Below are 13,745 nucleotides of genomic sequence, written 5' to 3'. Positions count from 1 at the left end.
ATTCAGAAGGCTTTTTATAATTATAAATTTGTCATTTCATAGAAATTGAAAACATAAATCTAAATAGGTATGCGCAACGATTTTTCATTTAGGAATATTCGATGTGTCTATTTATAGCAGTGGTTCTCAAACTTTTTTAATGACGGAACCCCTTTGGGAAGCAAAATACTTGATGGAACCCTGCAATAAAACAATTGTTTTTATAAGTGTATTCTTTATTAATCAGCATAATAAAAGTAAAATGTAACAGTGACTAATTATTATTTACTTCACCACTTGGCAAGGACGATAATAGAAAACTTTAAAAAAGAAAAAATCTAACTAGTGGGAGGTATGAAACTGTTTTTTATTTTTCATCAATTGGTTGATATCAGGTTTGATGGAAGAAAGTTGGAGTCTCATATCAGCTTCGGCGTCCAATCTATTGCGATATTTTATTTTTGTGGCTGCATAAGTAGAAAATCCTGTTTCGCACAATTATGTAGTTGGGAACGAGAGAGGAATATCCAGAGCCATTTGGCCAAGCATTGCATATTCATCTTGGATTCTGCACCAAAAATCATTGAGAGGCGTCGTTTTAAATAGTGACTCCATATTTGTATCGGATGACATTTCTAAAAGAGATTCATATATCTCGTTTGACATGTTTTCAGGCTTTTCCAAATTAGGTAAAAAAGTCGTTTTCGCTTATAAACTCACTGGATAACGTAAAGCTTTCTATTTCTTTATTACCAATGCAAATGATCCAAAAATCTAATTTTCTTTTAAAAGCAGTTATTTTATTATAGGCCTGAAACACTGTTACCTGTTTGCCTTGCAACGATAAATTCAATTCGTTAAGTTTTTGAAAGATATCCGCCAGAAAAGACAATCGAAACAACCAATTTTTATCATACAAACGGTCCTTCAAATTAAAAGAAGTACCTGCGGAAAGAAACATTTGTAACTCGGCTCTGAGTTCAAATAGCCTTGTTAAAGTTTTATCCCGAGACAGCCATCGCACTTCTGTATGGAGCAGCAGTGTTTTATGTTTGCTGCCATAATCTTCACACAGTAATGAGAACAATCGGGATTGTAGTGGTCGTGATTTGATAAAATTAATTATTTTTATCTTGTTTGACGTAGCTTGCCAGATCATGAAACAGTATCTTTTGATAGCGGAACAGTAGATAGATGCTTTGCAGATTTTTCATCGAGCATACATTTTGTTATGTCTAACACACATGGTTTTATTAAATTCTCAGCGATAGTGTGCGCTTCACTTGCTTGTGCAATGCGATAGCTAACTAAATATGATGCCACCGTGGCCTTTTCGTTGATAGTTTGTGTTACATGCATCATATTTTTTTGACTTTCTAATAACTGATCTTTTTTGCGAACAAAAAATTCTTTATTCTTGTCTTTAGACTCGGGGTGTACAGTTTCTAAATGTCGGCGCAATTTGGCAGGTGCCATGGAACTATTAGGAAGCAGTTTACTACAGAGCATGCAGAGAGGTGAGGCGTTTAATTGTAACAACAAAAATTGTGTATGTATTTGGGTAAAACTATGACACATTATAAGTTTTGTTGTCACATGGGGGAGGGTACGCGCATTCCACAGACCGGCAAACTTAAAGCGAACGGGTTGTACAAGTATAAAATTGTTGATACCAAACTTATGACATTTTGTACCAGCTATTGTAACACATGTTTGTACAAATACAAATAAAAAAATAAATAACGTTCATAGCGTTTTGTCTCCGCGCGGCCGCGGAGTCCGTGCAGCCGCGCAGCGACCAGAGAGAGGTGTTTTGATTTTTTCTTCTAAATTCTTGTGGAACCCCGACAGAGGTATCACGGAACCCTAGGGTTCCGCGGAACACACTTAGAGTATAGCTGATTTATAGCATTTCGCATATTGTGTGGTGAATTTTTATTTTTCGAAGTTATATTTTTCGATGTTCCCTCATCTGGAATTACAAATTAGTACTCAAAAAGATTTCATTTAACATTTGCTCCTTCTTTATTCAATTACATTCTCTGATAAAATCCTACAAATTGTTCGCTGTCGAACCAGCACCTTCTCGTCCATTTACGTTCTATGCCTTCTCTATAATATACGCTCTCTGCTTCATGTATCACATATGAAACACCATATAGTGATCATGACGGAATATTTTTAATCTTTAGAAAATAGATATATTATATATATGGATATATGTTAGATTCAATATAATTAAATATAATTCGTATTGTATACTTTAAGAAAAAAGAAAAAAATTTCATTTCTTATCGATCATCACGCTCAAAAAGTGTAACCTGGATTAATATAGAAGAAAAAACTTGAATTAAAATCAAAGAAAAAAAACAAAAATACTGCATAAGCAAGAGAAAACTTTAACTTCGGCTGCGCCGAAGATATAATACCCTTTACAGGTGCATTTCTTTTAGTAACTACTATATGTGTGACTACATTTGAAATCGTAACCTGTTAATGGTTTGCATCCAACGGAAAGAATTTTGCCAGTTCTTCCTAGCCAGGTTCTTTGCTATGAACAATAGTCTATTCGAATTAGGGTTAGTTATTGGGGTAAATAGATCTTTTAGACATTGACATAATTTTTAATTTTTTAAGCTGATTGATTGTTCATATTAAATTAATGGAAAACAAAACAAAAATTTACATAAACATTAATTTTTAAACTGATTGATTATTCACATTAAATTAAGTGTAACTTGAATTAATATATTAACAAATTATAATATTTACAGAAATTAGAAAATATATAACATATAACACTATTCTATAATACTTTTTTATATAATGTGTAAGTTACAATAATGACATCTATGACTTACACTTTATATTACACATTGTTTAAAGTATTGTAAATTTTTGTTTTGTTTTCCATTAATTTTAGTCTTCATATTAATACCATGGTCTTGAAAGCAAAAACTGTCCTCAGTTTTGTTAAACGGTGGTCTAAAGATTTTAGAGATCCGTATATTACTAAAACACTTTATACAACTTTGGTTAGACCTATATTGGATATGGCTCTCTTGTATGGAACCCTAGCTACCAAATCCATTCTGACAAGTTAGAGTCTGTTCAAAAACAATTTTTACTTTTCGCCTTAGCGCATTTCCGATGGGATTCTAGGGTAAGTCTACCTCCATACCCTAGTCGTTTAAAACTTATTAATCTGCCTACACTTTCTAGTCGTAGGGAAATGCTTGGCATAATATTCTTAGTGAAAATCTTGAATGGAACAGTTTGCAGTTCTTTTCTCCTGTCTGAAATTAAATTTAATATACCGGTACGCTTTTCGAGGCAGTTTAGACCTTTACTGATAAAATCCTGTAGATCAAATTTTGAACTAAAGGAACCACTCCGCCGTATATGTCATGATTTTAATTCTCATTCCAGCACATTTTACTTATCTGACTTACTTTTCAAAATTAAAGAGAATTTACTGTTTTCTCTTAATAAATGAAAATGTAACAATTTATTATATTGTAACTTTAAATCTTGGCTGTTGAAATTTTTGTTTCTGTAGCTGAGCAGTTTTAGATCTCAACACTTAAAAAACTCTCTTGCCTTTTCTGACTCGGCTAATTCCGCACGTATGCGAATTGCGCCCCTCGCGTCGGTTGAGCGGGAGGAGGGTAATCGTTGGGTTATTATATTATATTCTGTTACATATCGGGGACCATTCTGCCAGAGGGTGGTAAGGTGCAGCGGTTTGCACCCTCTTGTACCTAGATCGACTGGATTGTCAGCACTGGCTACGTGTCGCCAAGTGGCTGATCCCACTAGGTCAAGTATTTGAGACGTTCGATAAGAAATGTACGTCTTCCACGCATGTGGTGGTTTTTCCAACCAAGCTAGAACAATTTCAGAATCGGACCAGAGATACAATCTATATTTCTTCATGTTTAACTGGTTTGCACCATGGAAGCTAATTTTGCGAGTAGTAGCGCGCCACAGAGCTCAAGTCCAGGTAGATTTAGCGTTTTTGAGGAGCCATCTTTGCTTTTGCTACCAATAAGTGGCTTGTGGTCACGGTATCGCATTGTGTGCGCACATAGATAGTGGCACAGTATGCCTTCTCAGAGGCATCACAGAAGCCGTGTAATTCGACTTTGTGTTCGGGGAAATAGTTTACCCATCGTGGGGTTTGTATCTGGGCAATGTCTTCCAGATCGTTTGCGAATTGGGACCATTTTTCCAAGGGAAGAGGCTTTACTTGTTCCATGTAGACATAATTCTTGTATCAGGGTTTTTGGCTTGTATCATAATTGGCGAAAGCCATCCTGCGGGGTCAAGAAGGTTGGCCATAGATATAAAATTTGTCGCTCTATTCTGGCGGATAATGCAAATATTAACTGTGTAGTGTATGAAAACTGATCAGATATCGCATTCCATTGGATCCCCAGAATTTTTGTTGTACTTTCCTTGGCTGATATAACCTGTATTAAGGATTCGTATGCCTGCGGAAGACTGTGACTTCCAGACAGGATATCGTCTACATACGTTTGAGTTTTCAACACTTCGGTTGCCAGAGGAAATTCTGACTTTATGTTTTCTGCCAATTCGTGTTTGAATGGCTTAATATGGAGCACAGTTGACGCCAAAGGTAACTGTTTTTAATTTATAGTCGCACAGTGGAAAATAATTCGGTGAAAATCTTGGTCGTCCTTAAGTACAACTATTTGTAGATACATATTCTCAACGTCCCCATTAAATATGTATTTGAATATACCTCAATTTAATATGTTGGAGTGTGGGTCCCGTAAATAGAATATCATTTAGAGAATTTCCTGAGCTAGTGGATCTTGAGGCATTGAAAACTATTCTGACTTTTGTTGTTTTTTTTTCTGGCTTTACTACTGCGTGATGAGGCAAGTAAAATGAGTAATATTTGCCATTAATGATTTTTTCGCCTGCGTCTAAATGGAGGTAGTCTTCTAACACGCCATCGTATTCTGGCTTTAGCTCACCTTTTATAAGTTTTTTCCATACTTAAAAACTGCTGTATTGCAGAGGTGCGGGAGTGACTTAAGGCGAGTGTGTTAGGAAATTGTTGTTTTAGTGGTAGTCGTACCACGTACCGACCATTATCTGATCTAGTAGTTGTGGCTTTGTAAAATTCTTCACAATACTGATCTTCTGGTTTTGTAATTGATATGGGGGGAGTTCTTCTAACTCCCAAAATTTCTTTAATTGTAAATTGAGGTATTCGTTTGAGATTTCGTCAACTTGAGTGGTCATGGTGGTAGCTGGTTCCGTAACTAGACCACTTAGGATCCAACCAAATATAGTATTTTGTGCCAGAAGTGTATTTGAAATTTTCTCAATACCTTCGAGTATTGCTATTTATGTGATAGCTTGGAAGCATATTTGTTAGTTGCGGTCATTCTTATAATGTCAATATTGGCTAGTTTTGTTGGCATTTGTAGCCTGTTTTGTGCCCTAGATGCTATAAATGATCGTTGTGATCCTTGGTCTATTAAGGCCGTAAGCTTAAACAGTTCTCCTCGGTGTTCGATGGAGATGACTGCTGTGGGTAGTAGTACTCTACTTTGATTTTCCCTGTGTATCTTTTGGGTTTTTAATGCCTTTGAGAAGCATGGTGCTTTTTGGCAATTTTCGGGATTTCGCACTTCGGGATTTGCTGTTGCAACTAAGCCCGTGGCTCTTTTCATATTTGCGCCGTTTGGAGTGAGCTGGAAAAATTTTTAATGTGTAACATAGAATGATTTCGTTTATGACAATAAATGCAATTAAATTTGCTTTCGCACTCTTTAAGTGTATGCGCATGTGACAAGCAGTTTGTACAAAGTGTTTTTGTTTTTACAAAATTGTTTCGGTCGATAATATTCAATTTTTTGAATCTCTCGCAAGGTTTGAGCTTATGCCCTCTTGTACATAGTTCGCATGACGTTTGTTTTTACTGTTCGGATGAGAACGGTTGCGTTTTGAAGAAGCTTCTATTTAAGTTGTGGTTGCTGCTAGCTTGGGGTCTGTGGAAGCTTCTATTTAGGTCGTGTTGAACAGTTTTCGTTCTGACCATTTTTTTTATCTACCCTTTCTGCGATTTCGTATTGGGTAATTAGAAATTATTTCATTTGTTGCCACGTTGGGAATTTTTTTCGAGATAAGACCGATTGCTTGCACAAAAGTAACGATTTTTCTGGTAAAGCGGCGGTGCATATATTTACCAGTATTGGGTCCCAGCTGTCTGTTTTTTTGTGTCGATAGAACCGACAAGCAATTAGAAACAGTGGATTGCGTTTTATAAATTCTTCAATTATTTCCTTTTGAATCTTAGGCAAGTTTATTAGTATCGTTACTTGCTTATCGACCAATATTCTTTAATTTTCATATTTAGATTTAAGAGCTCCCCAAGCCGAATTGAAACTATCGTCATTTAGTCCTGTTTTACTATTACTATTTTGTTTTGTATCGGAGGTGATACAATTTTTGTTCATTTGATAATTTTGGGTGGTTTATGTAAACGGCTGTAAACATGGTCGTTCCATTGTTCCTAACCACTATGGAATATTTCTGTGTCACATGCGGGCACCTTGAGATGGATACCTGAACTTGCCTCTTGACTACCTACTCACTGATGTGGAGTAGGTGTAATTGCTTTAATTAGCTTTAGTTGATCAGAAATCATTGCTTTAGTTTCTTCAAACTGGTCCAAACAGTTTTCGTCTTTTTTTTAAAAAAAAAGACAGAACAAATAGTTTGAAATCTATTAATTTTATTCAAAATAGTCTCCTTCTGCTTTAATACAGCTTTTTTCACGGTCCAAAAGCATGTCGATCGAGTGTTTTAGCTCGTTGCCGGGTATGGCCGCCAGTATGCCGGTGCAAGCCTTTTGAATGGCCTCCACGTCTGCATAACGCTTTCCTTTCATCGGCAAATGCATTTTTCCGAAAAAGTAGAAGTCGGACGGTGCCACATCAGGTGAATACGGAGAGTGGTTGTACATTATTGCCAAAAATTCGACTATAAATTATTTAAGCGCCTGTTTCATATGTGTATCACGTTCTTCTTTAAAATCCAACATTTCAGCCATAGCATCATAGGAAATAACATCGGTGCGACGATTCACATCGGTCATTTGGGCATTGTTTATCTTATGCTCAAAGGTTAAACGTTCGCATTCTTTGCGCTTTTGCATCGCACGCATTTGTGTTTAGAGAATGTAAGGAAAACTGTGGAGGACACCTCTGAAATAAAAAATTTAAGTAATGAACGAGATTGATAAGTGAATTAGAAATTAGATTAATTACTCTAATGACAGTCAGAAGATTCTTAAATATCAGATTTTCAAGTATATACAAGCTAGGCACAAAGGACCTTGTCTTAACCTAAAACATTTTTTGTATTAAATATTAGTTAACTAACTAAATTTTTTCACTTTTTAGAGTTATTGATTAATAGTTTACTCACCTGAATTGGTTTTTAATCTAGGAATGCAATTTTTCCGCAATACAGCAAATTTTTTTGTAAGAATAAAAAATTTTGGTTATACAAACAAAACACAAACCACAATGCTTACCTTATTGATCGGTTTTGTGTCCCGTTATTTTATGTATAAAGTAAAATAAATTACTTTTACTTAGGGTATTCACAAGGTGTCATATCGTCATATTGTCTTATTTTTTTATGACTGTCATATCAACACTGTTGTTGTTTACCAAGTAAAATTGAAATACCACAAATAGAGCAGGGCGAGGTATGTTTTAAGTGTCTAAAATTGTTGGCAGAAATCCTCAACTGAACCCTCCCCGAGGGTGCCGACTGGTAATAGATACCACAGTTTCACGACGTAAGTGGGGACGAGCTGGCAACAAACTGCCCCTGCCGTAGACGTGAGGAATCTAGCTACCAGGTCAGACCCTTACCTGTGTGTTCGTTGTTCCTCAATAGCACATCATACCATGGTCGGGGGTACTATAAAGGGCTGGATCAAGGTGTCATGCGACCCGTGCCGAGGATCAACCTGACCGGGAACGCCCAGTCACGAATGGAGCTTACGGATACCTGGCGCCCTCCGTAATATGATAGCCTTACTTGCGTAGCGGGGGCTATGCGCAAGCGGACATACTTTCGCCTACACTCGTGGTACCAAATATGAACCTACATCCAAATAAAATAAATAAAAACAAAAACAAAAATATGAGATAGAACGGATCTCCGCAAAGAAGACAGAGAGAGCTAGTTGCTCCCAAAAAAGAGCAGCGTTTGGAGCGAGCTCGGCAACAACCAGCAAGAGGACAGGAGCGAAGCTTGGTCCCGAAGATAAGGCAAGCACAAGTAAAGGGGCAGAAGCTAAAGCTAGACCCAAGAAAGTAGTAGCGCCGGAGGCAGACGGACCCAAACCCTGCAGCCAAAACACGGCTGAAAAGCAAAGGAGGAGGGAGATGCCAAAGGGGCTGCTGCTGGAAGCGCATCTGGCAGAGAGTTCCTGCATTTAGTAATCAGTACCCGGCAAAGGCAAGGTATGTCAAAGCTCCGCCAACCAAATAAATAGCTTCCAACCCTTCAAGTCGCAGGGACCAGGCGGTTTATTCCCGGCTCAACTACAGCAGCCGCAGAATCATATACTAGATTGGTTAGTTACTATTCTTAGGGGGGCGCTGCAATTAAACTATATCCCTTCGCTTCGGAGAGAAGTCAAGGTAATATACATACCTAAGGCAAGCAAAAACTCGTATAAAAGTACAAAAGACTTCAGACCAATTAGCGTCTCCTCATTCCTTCTAAAAACGTTGGAAAGGCTAATAGAACTGCATATAAGAAGCAAACTAAAACCAGAAAAGTTGGCTGGTTCGCAGCATGCGTATTCTAAAGGAAAATCCACAGAAACAGCGCAAAGCTCTGTGGTGACGAAGATTGAAAAATCTCTGGAAGTATACACACTAATTGCCTTCTTAGATATAGAAAGAGCCTTCAATAATATCCAGCCTAGGGCCATACTGAGTGCTCTTAAGGATCTGGACATCTCTGAACCTCTCAGAAAATTAATTAAACAGATGCTCACTAGCAGGTCAATGATTTCAACGCTGGGAGCGTCAACGATGTGCAGATCTGTCCAAAGGAGTACACCTCAAGGAGGCGTGTTATTCTCACTTCTCTGGATCCTGACAATGAATTAGTTGTGTGGCCTACGCTGACGATGTGGCAGTTTCGGTTAAGGGTAAATTCCCGAATACTCTCGCAAACCTACTGCAAACGATCTTGGACGATATAAATCGTTGGGCTATATCGTGCGGACTAAACTTAAATGCTGGTAAGACAGAGCTAGTATTGTTCACCAGGAAACATAATATAATACTCCAGTAGCGACGCCGCCAGTATTAAATAATAGCAGACTAACAATTGGAGATAAGGCAAACTACTTAGGACTAACCTTAGACAGGAAGCTTTCACGAAAACAAAACTTAGATACTAGGGCGAAGAAAGCAGCAACGGCACTCTACACCTGTAAAAGGATGGTGAGCCCCAAATGGGGGCTCACGCCTTGGGTAGCTTATTGGCTCTAACAACATATCCGCCCAATTAGTCGCCTGCAACAAGGGGCATTCTAGGATACTTAGTTTATTCCCGTTTCTACCTAAACCAAAGGATTTTCGCAATCCAATAGAATTCAAGCTAAATTCGGTCCACAAAATTGCCTTCCCCACCAGAGAGGAGTGGGCAAGGGAGGGGGTGGACAGAAATGCAGGAATTAGCATCTACACGAATGGATACAAACTAGATAATGGACTGGGAGGTGGCGTCTTTCCCGAAACATTGGACACCAAAATCGCCTTCCGTTTACCAAACCACTGTAGTGTTTTCCAGACGGAGATCACAGCAATCAAAGAATCAAAAAAAGCCTTATGGTATTGACCAAAAGTGTGCTCACAATAAGGAGAATTTATATAAGTTAACAGTAGTTAACTATGCTAGTCTTTTGAGCTGCCACAAATGCAATCCATGCAGTTGGATCGCGCATGAGTCAAATGAACTGTATGACCGGCAACTGCAATTCAATATAAGTTAGCAGTAGCTAACTAAATCAGTTTCTTGAATTGCCAAAATTGCAACCTGTGCAGTCTGGATTTCTGTATGACCGGCAACTGCAATTAAACACATTACAGTAGCTGTCAACCGTGTGACCGTCAGGTGTAACTCAATACCTCGCACAGGTATTGAACCCAGCAGGAACATTAGCAGCGTAAACGGCAACAGCGGTAGTTCTAGTTGTAGTTCTAGTAGTAGGTTATAAATAAGGGAAATATAATTTTAATAAATTAGTTTTGGAACGGAACTCAAATCGTTATCATTTAAAATAAAATAATTCCGTGGTAGTCGACAACAGCATAACCGGAATATTATTTAAATAGTTCGTGGGTAGTCGACAACACCGTCGCTACCACTCATAGCGAACGGAAATATTCAAACATAATTCCGTGGTAGTCGACAACACCGTCGCTACCGAGTAAACTAACAGGAAATGCAAATAAAAAATAACTGGCGCCCAACGTGGGGCTCATGAAAAGTGCTGTTAAAAACAAAAAAACCCCAACGTTTTTGTCCCGGTACATGAAATTCGTCGTTATGAGAAAAGTACTGAATTATTAATCCGCAAATTGCTATTCCAACGTGAAAGAAAGAAAATTACAATCAACGTGGAAGAAGGATGATCGCAAGCAAGGAGGAAGAAAGAAGATCACAATCAACGTAGAAGAAAGATAATTTCAATATAATTATGTAAGTTAAACCCCTTTTCATATCCGCCATATATCGACTCTTTAGTTGTATTTGTATTGACTGTAACTGTATGACTGTGTAACTGTCGACCTCAAAACAAATCAAGCAAGGTATTATATATACGGCCGTTAGCGCCGCACTGCAGGTTCAAAGAAAACAATTCAAAGCCAGCATAGAGCAGCTTACAAACCAATCCACAACTGTGACAGCCCCTGAAATCAAGGCCTACAAGCCAATAAAAATTATAGACGGTGTCGAATGTCACGAAGGTCTGGATGCAGTTAAGTCGGTCCCAGAGTTCGGTGGCTCACAGGAACAATATGTGTCCTGGCGGGAGGAAGCATCTCAAAGAACGTCTGATTACAGACCCCTGCAGGTAAATTATTTGACGCAAGAAAAAAATAATGTATCCCAATGAAAATCAATACGATCAAGCTGCTTATGATTCAGCGGCAGAAATAGAAGCTGAAAACGAAGCCGGCTATGAAACAGATGCTCTTAATTTGTTAGCGGAGAATCCCTGCTTAAAAACCCAATATGACATTGAAATAGTGAATGCACCACCGCTACATAATACGTCGAACGGAAAGGTGGCAAAATTCCACGGTATCCTTGTGGAGATCGCCAGATGTCTTGAATTGCAAAGACAAATACAAGACGTAGTGGAACTTTTTCTTCAAACGGCTGTAGAATATATTAGGACGTTCCACTCTGTGATTGGCAAGAAAGCGATTGAGATCCTCCATGCCAGTTCACATATTTTCCCGAATATTGCTGCGAGTCTACAAAGAGCCCAACAGGCAAATAGATCGGGGCATCACTTATCGCCAGAATATGGTCTTCTAAGTGGGAGAAAAACCCAACAAGAGGTTGGGCGACAAGGTCAGCCCATTGTATACTGAACAACGTTCTCTTCGCTTATTTAGGAATACCCGTTCTTATTAAGGGAAGGGTGGTTCACAAGAACAACCTCAAATCAAAACTTCTGATACAGTTATTTTGATACAGTTCCTTTTAATTAAATTTCAGGCATTTGTATAAATACGTATTTTTGACTTAGGCTGCGTTGGCAGACTCTAAATTAACAGACGGTACTGCAATAATTTGGAACGAAACGACTTATATAGGGCATATATCGAACTTAACCGAATATGGACAATACATACAAGAGATCACAGAATTGATTAAGGTCTTTCCACAATCGTTAGGGACTTTAGGAGTTCACCATAGACATTCTCGGAGCTTAAATTTCTTAGGATCGGCCCTAAAGGTAATAGCTGGCACCTCTGACCTTGATGTTTTAATGCATACAAGACTAACGGAACAGGATTCTAACTCTTGTCAAAGTTTAATATAGTAAACCCTGCCATTATTGACGCAAATGACTTGGAGGCGGTTATGAAGGAGGGTTTCACGTGAGTTACAATAACCCAATTACTTAGCATAGCTAGAGAGTTAAGATTTTAGCGAATAAGAATATAATAAAATTTGTAATCAACTTCAATAGACCTAAGTTATTATGTAAAAATATTACCATTTTTCCCGTATCGCATGCTGGCCGTATATTGCACTTGTTAGATAACACCGTAGCTGACTGTGAAGGTAGCATCACCGCTGTTACTTCCTGCATTGACAACATGATAACGTTCTGGCATCGTAGTCCACTGTGCCACCAGGTCCAGAGATGGAACTGTCATAGACGATGGTATAGTGTTGGTAAATGATGCGCTGGTCGAGGTGAGCGTAGATGATGTCCCTGAAGTGTTTGTGAACGGCACTTACCTTGTGACGTTTAAACGCACCGCCTTTATCAATGGTACAAGTTATGTCAACTTAAATCACTAACCAAAGAGACGTCCCCAACTGACGACTTTAGCGTAACGTAACCTACCATCATGCCCTGCTAAGCTTACCCTTTCTACACAAGTTCAGTGAAAAGAACTTGCAACGCATCTCTAAATTACGCAACGAGCAATTGCTACACCATTCGTTACCGCCGTAATCTGTGCCATTATCTCCGCAATCATGACTGGGTTAATCGTCTTACTTGCGTAAGCGACGAAAGGAAACTTCGGAGGCTGAGCGTCGAGTATTGGAAAGTTGGGATATGGCCGAGGACGCCCATGTTTTGAAAGGGGGAGTAGTTAACAATAGTTAACTATACTAGCCTTTTGAGCTGCCAAAACTGCAATCCATGCAGTTGGATCGCGCATGAGTCAAATGAACTGTATGACCGGCAACCGCAATTCAATACAAGTTAACAGTAGTTAACTAAATCAGTTTCTTGAATTGCCAAAATTGCCACCTATGCAGTCTGGATTTCTGTATGACCGGCAACTACAATTCAATACATTACAGTAGCCGTCAACCGTGTGACCGTCAGGTGTAACTCAATACAGGTATTGAACTCAGCAGAAACATTAGCAGCGTAAACGGCAGCAGCGGTAGTTCTAGTTGTAATAGTAGGTTATAAATAAGGGAAATATAATTTTAATAAATTAGTTTTAGAACGGAACTCAAATCGTTATCATTTAAAATAAAATAATTTCGTGGTAGTCGACAACACTGTCGCTACCGCATAAACGGAATATTATTTAAATAGTTCGTAGGTAGTCGACAACATTGTCGCTACCAAATAAACTAACAGGAAATACAAATAAAAAATAACTTATATAAGTATACAGATAGCCAAGCGGCCTTGAAATCACTCAAGTCTCCTATGATCTCATCAAAGATAGTGAAAGAATATCTTGATCAATTAGAGGATTTAACATCCTATCTTCACGATAAACCTGCAATATAACCCAGGGCATAGTGATATCCCTGGTAACTGCGAAGCAGATGAACTAGCCAGAACAGGTACCACTCTACAATTAACCCCTGAAAAAGAGGGTATTTTTATGCCTCTGGCAACTTCCGAACACTTACTCAGCAAACATGCTACAAATCTAGCTGAGTCTCGGTGGAGACAATCAATAAGCAGACTAACG

The sequence above is a fragment of the Bactrocera oleae genome, chromosome 2 (assembly GCF_042242935.1).
Source record: "Bactrocera oleae isolate idBacOlea1 chromosome 2, idBacOlea1, whole genome shotgun sequence".
NCBI lineage: Eukaryota > Metazoa > Arthropoda > Insecta > Diptera > Tephritidae > Bactrocera > Bactrocera oleae.
Note: the sequence above shows the minus strand (reverse complement) of the source record.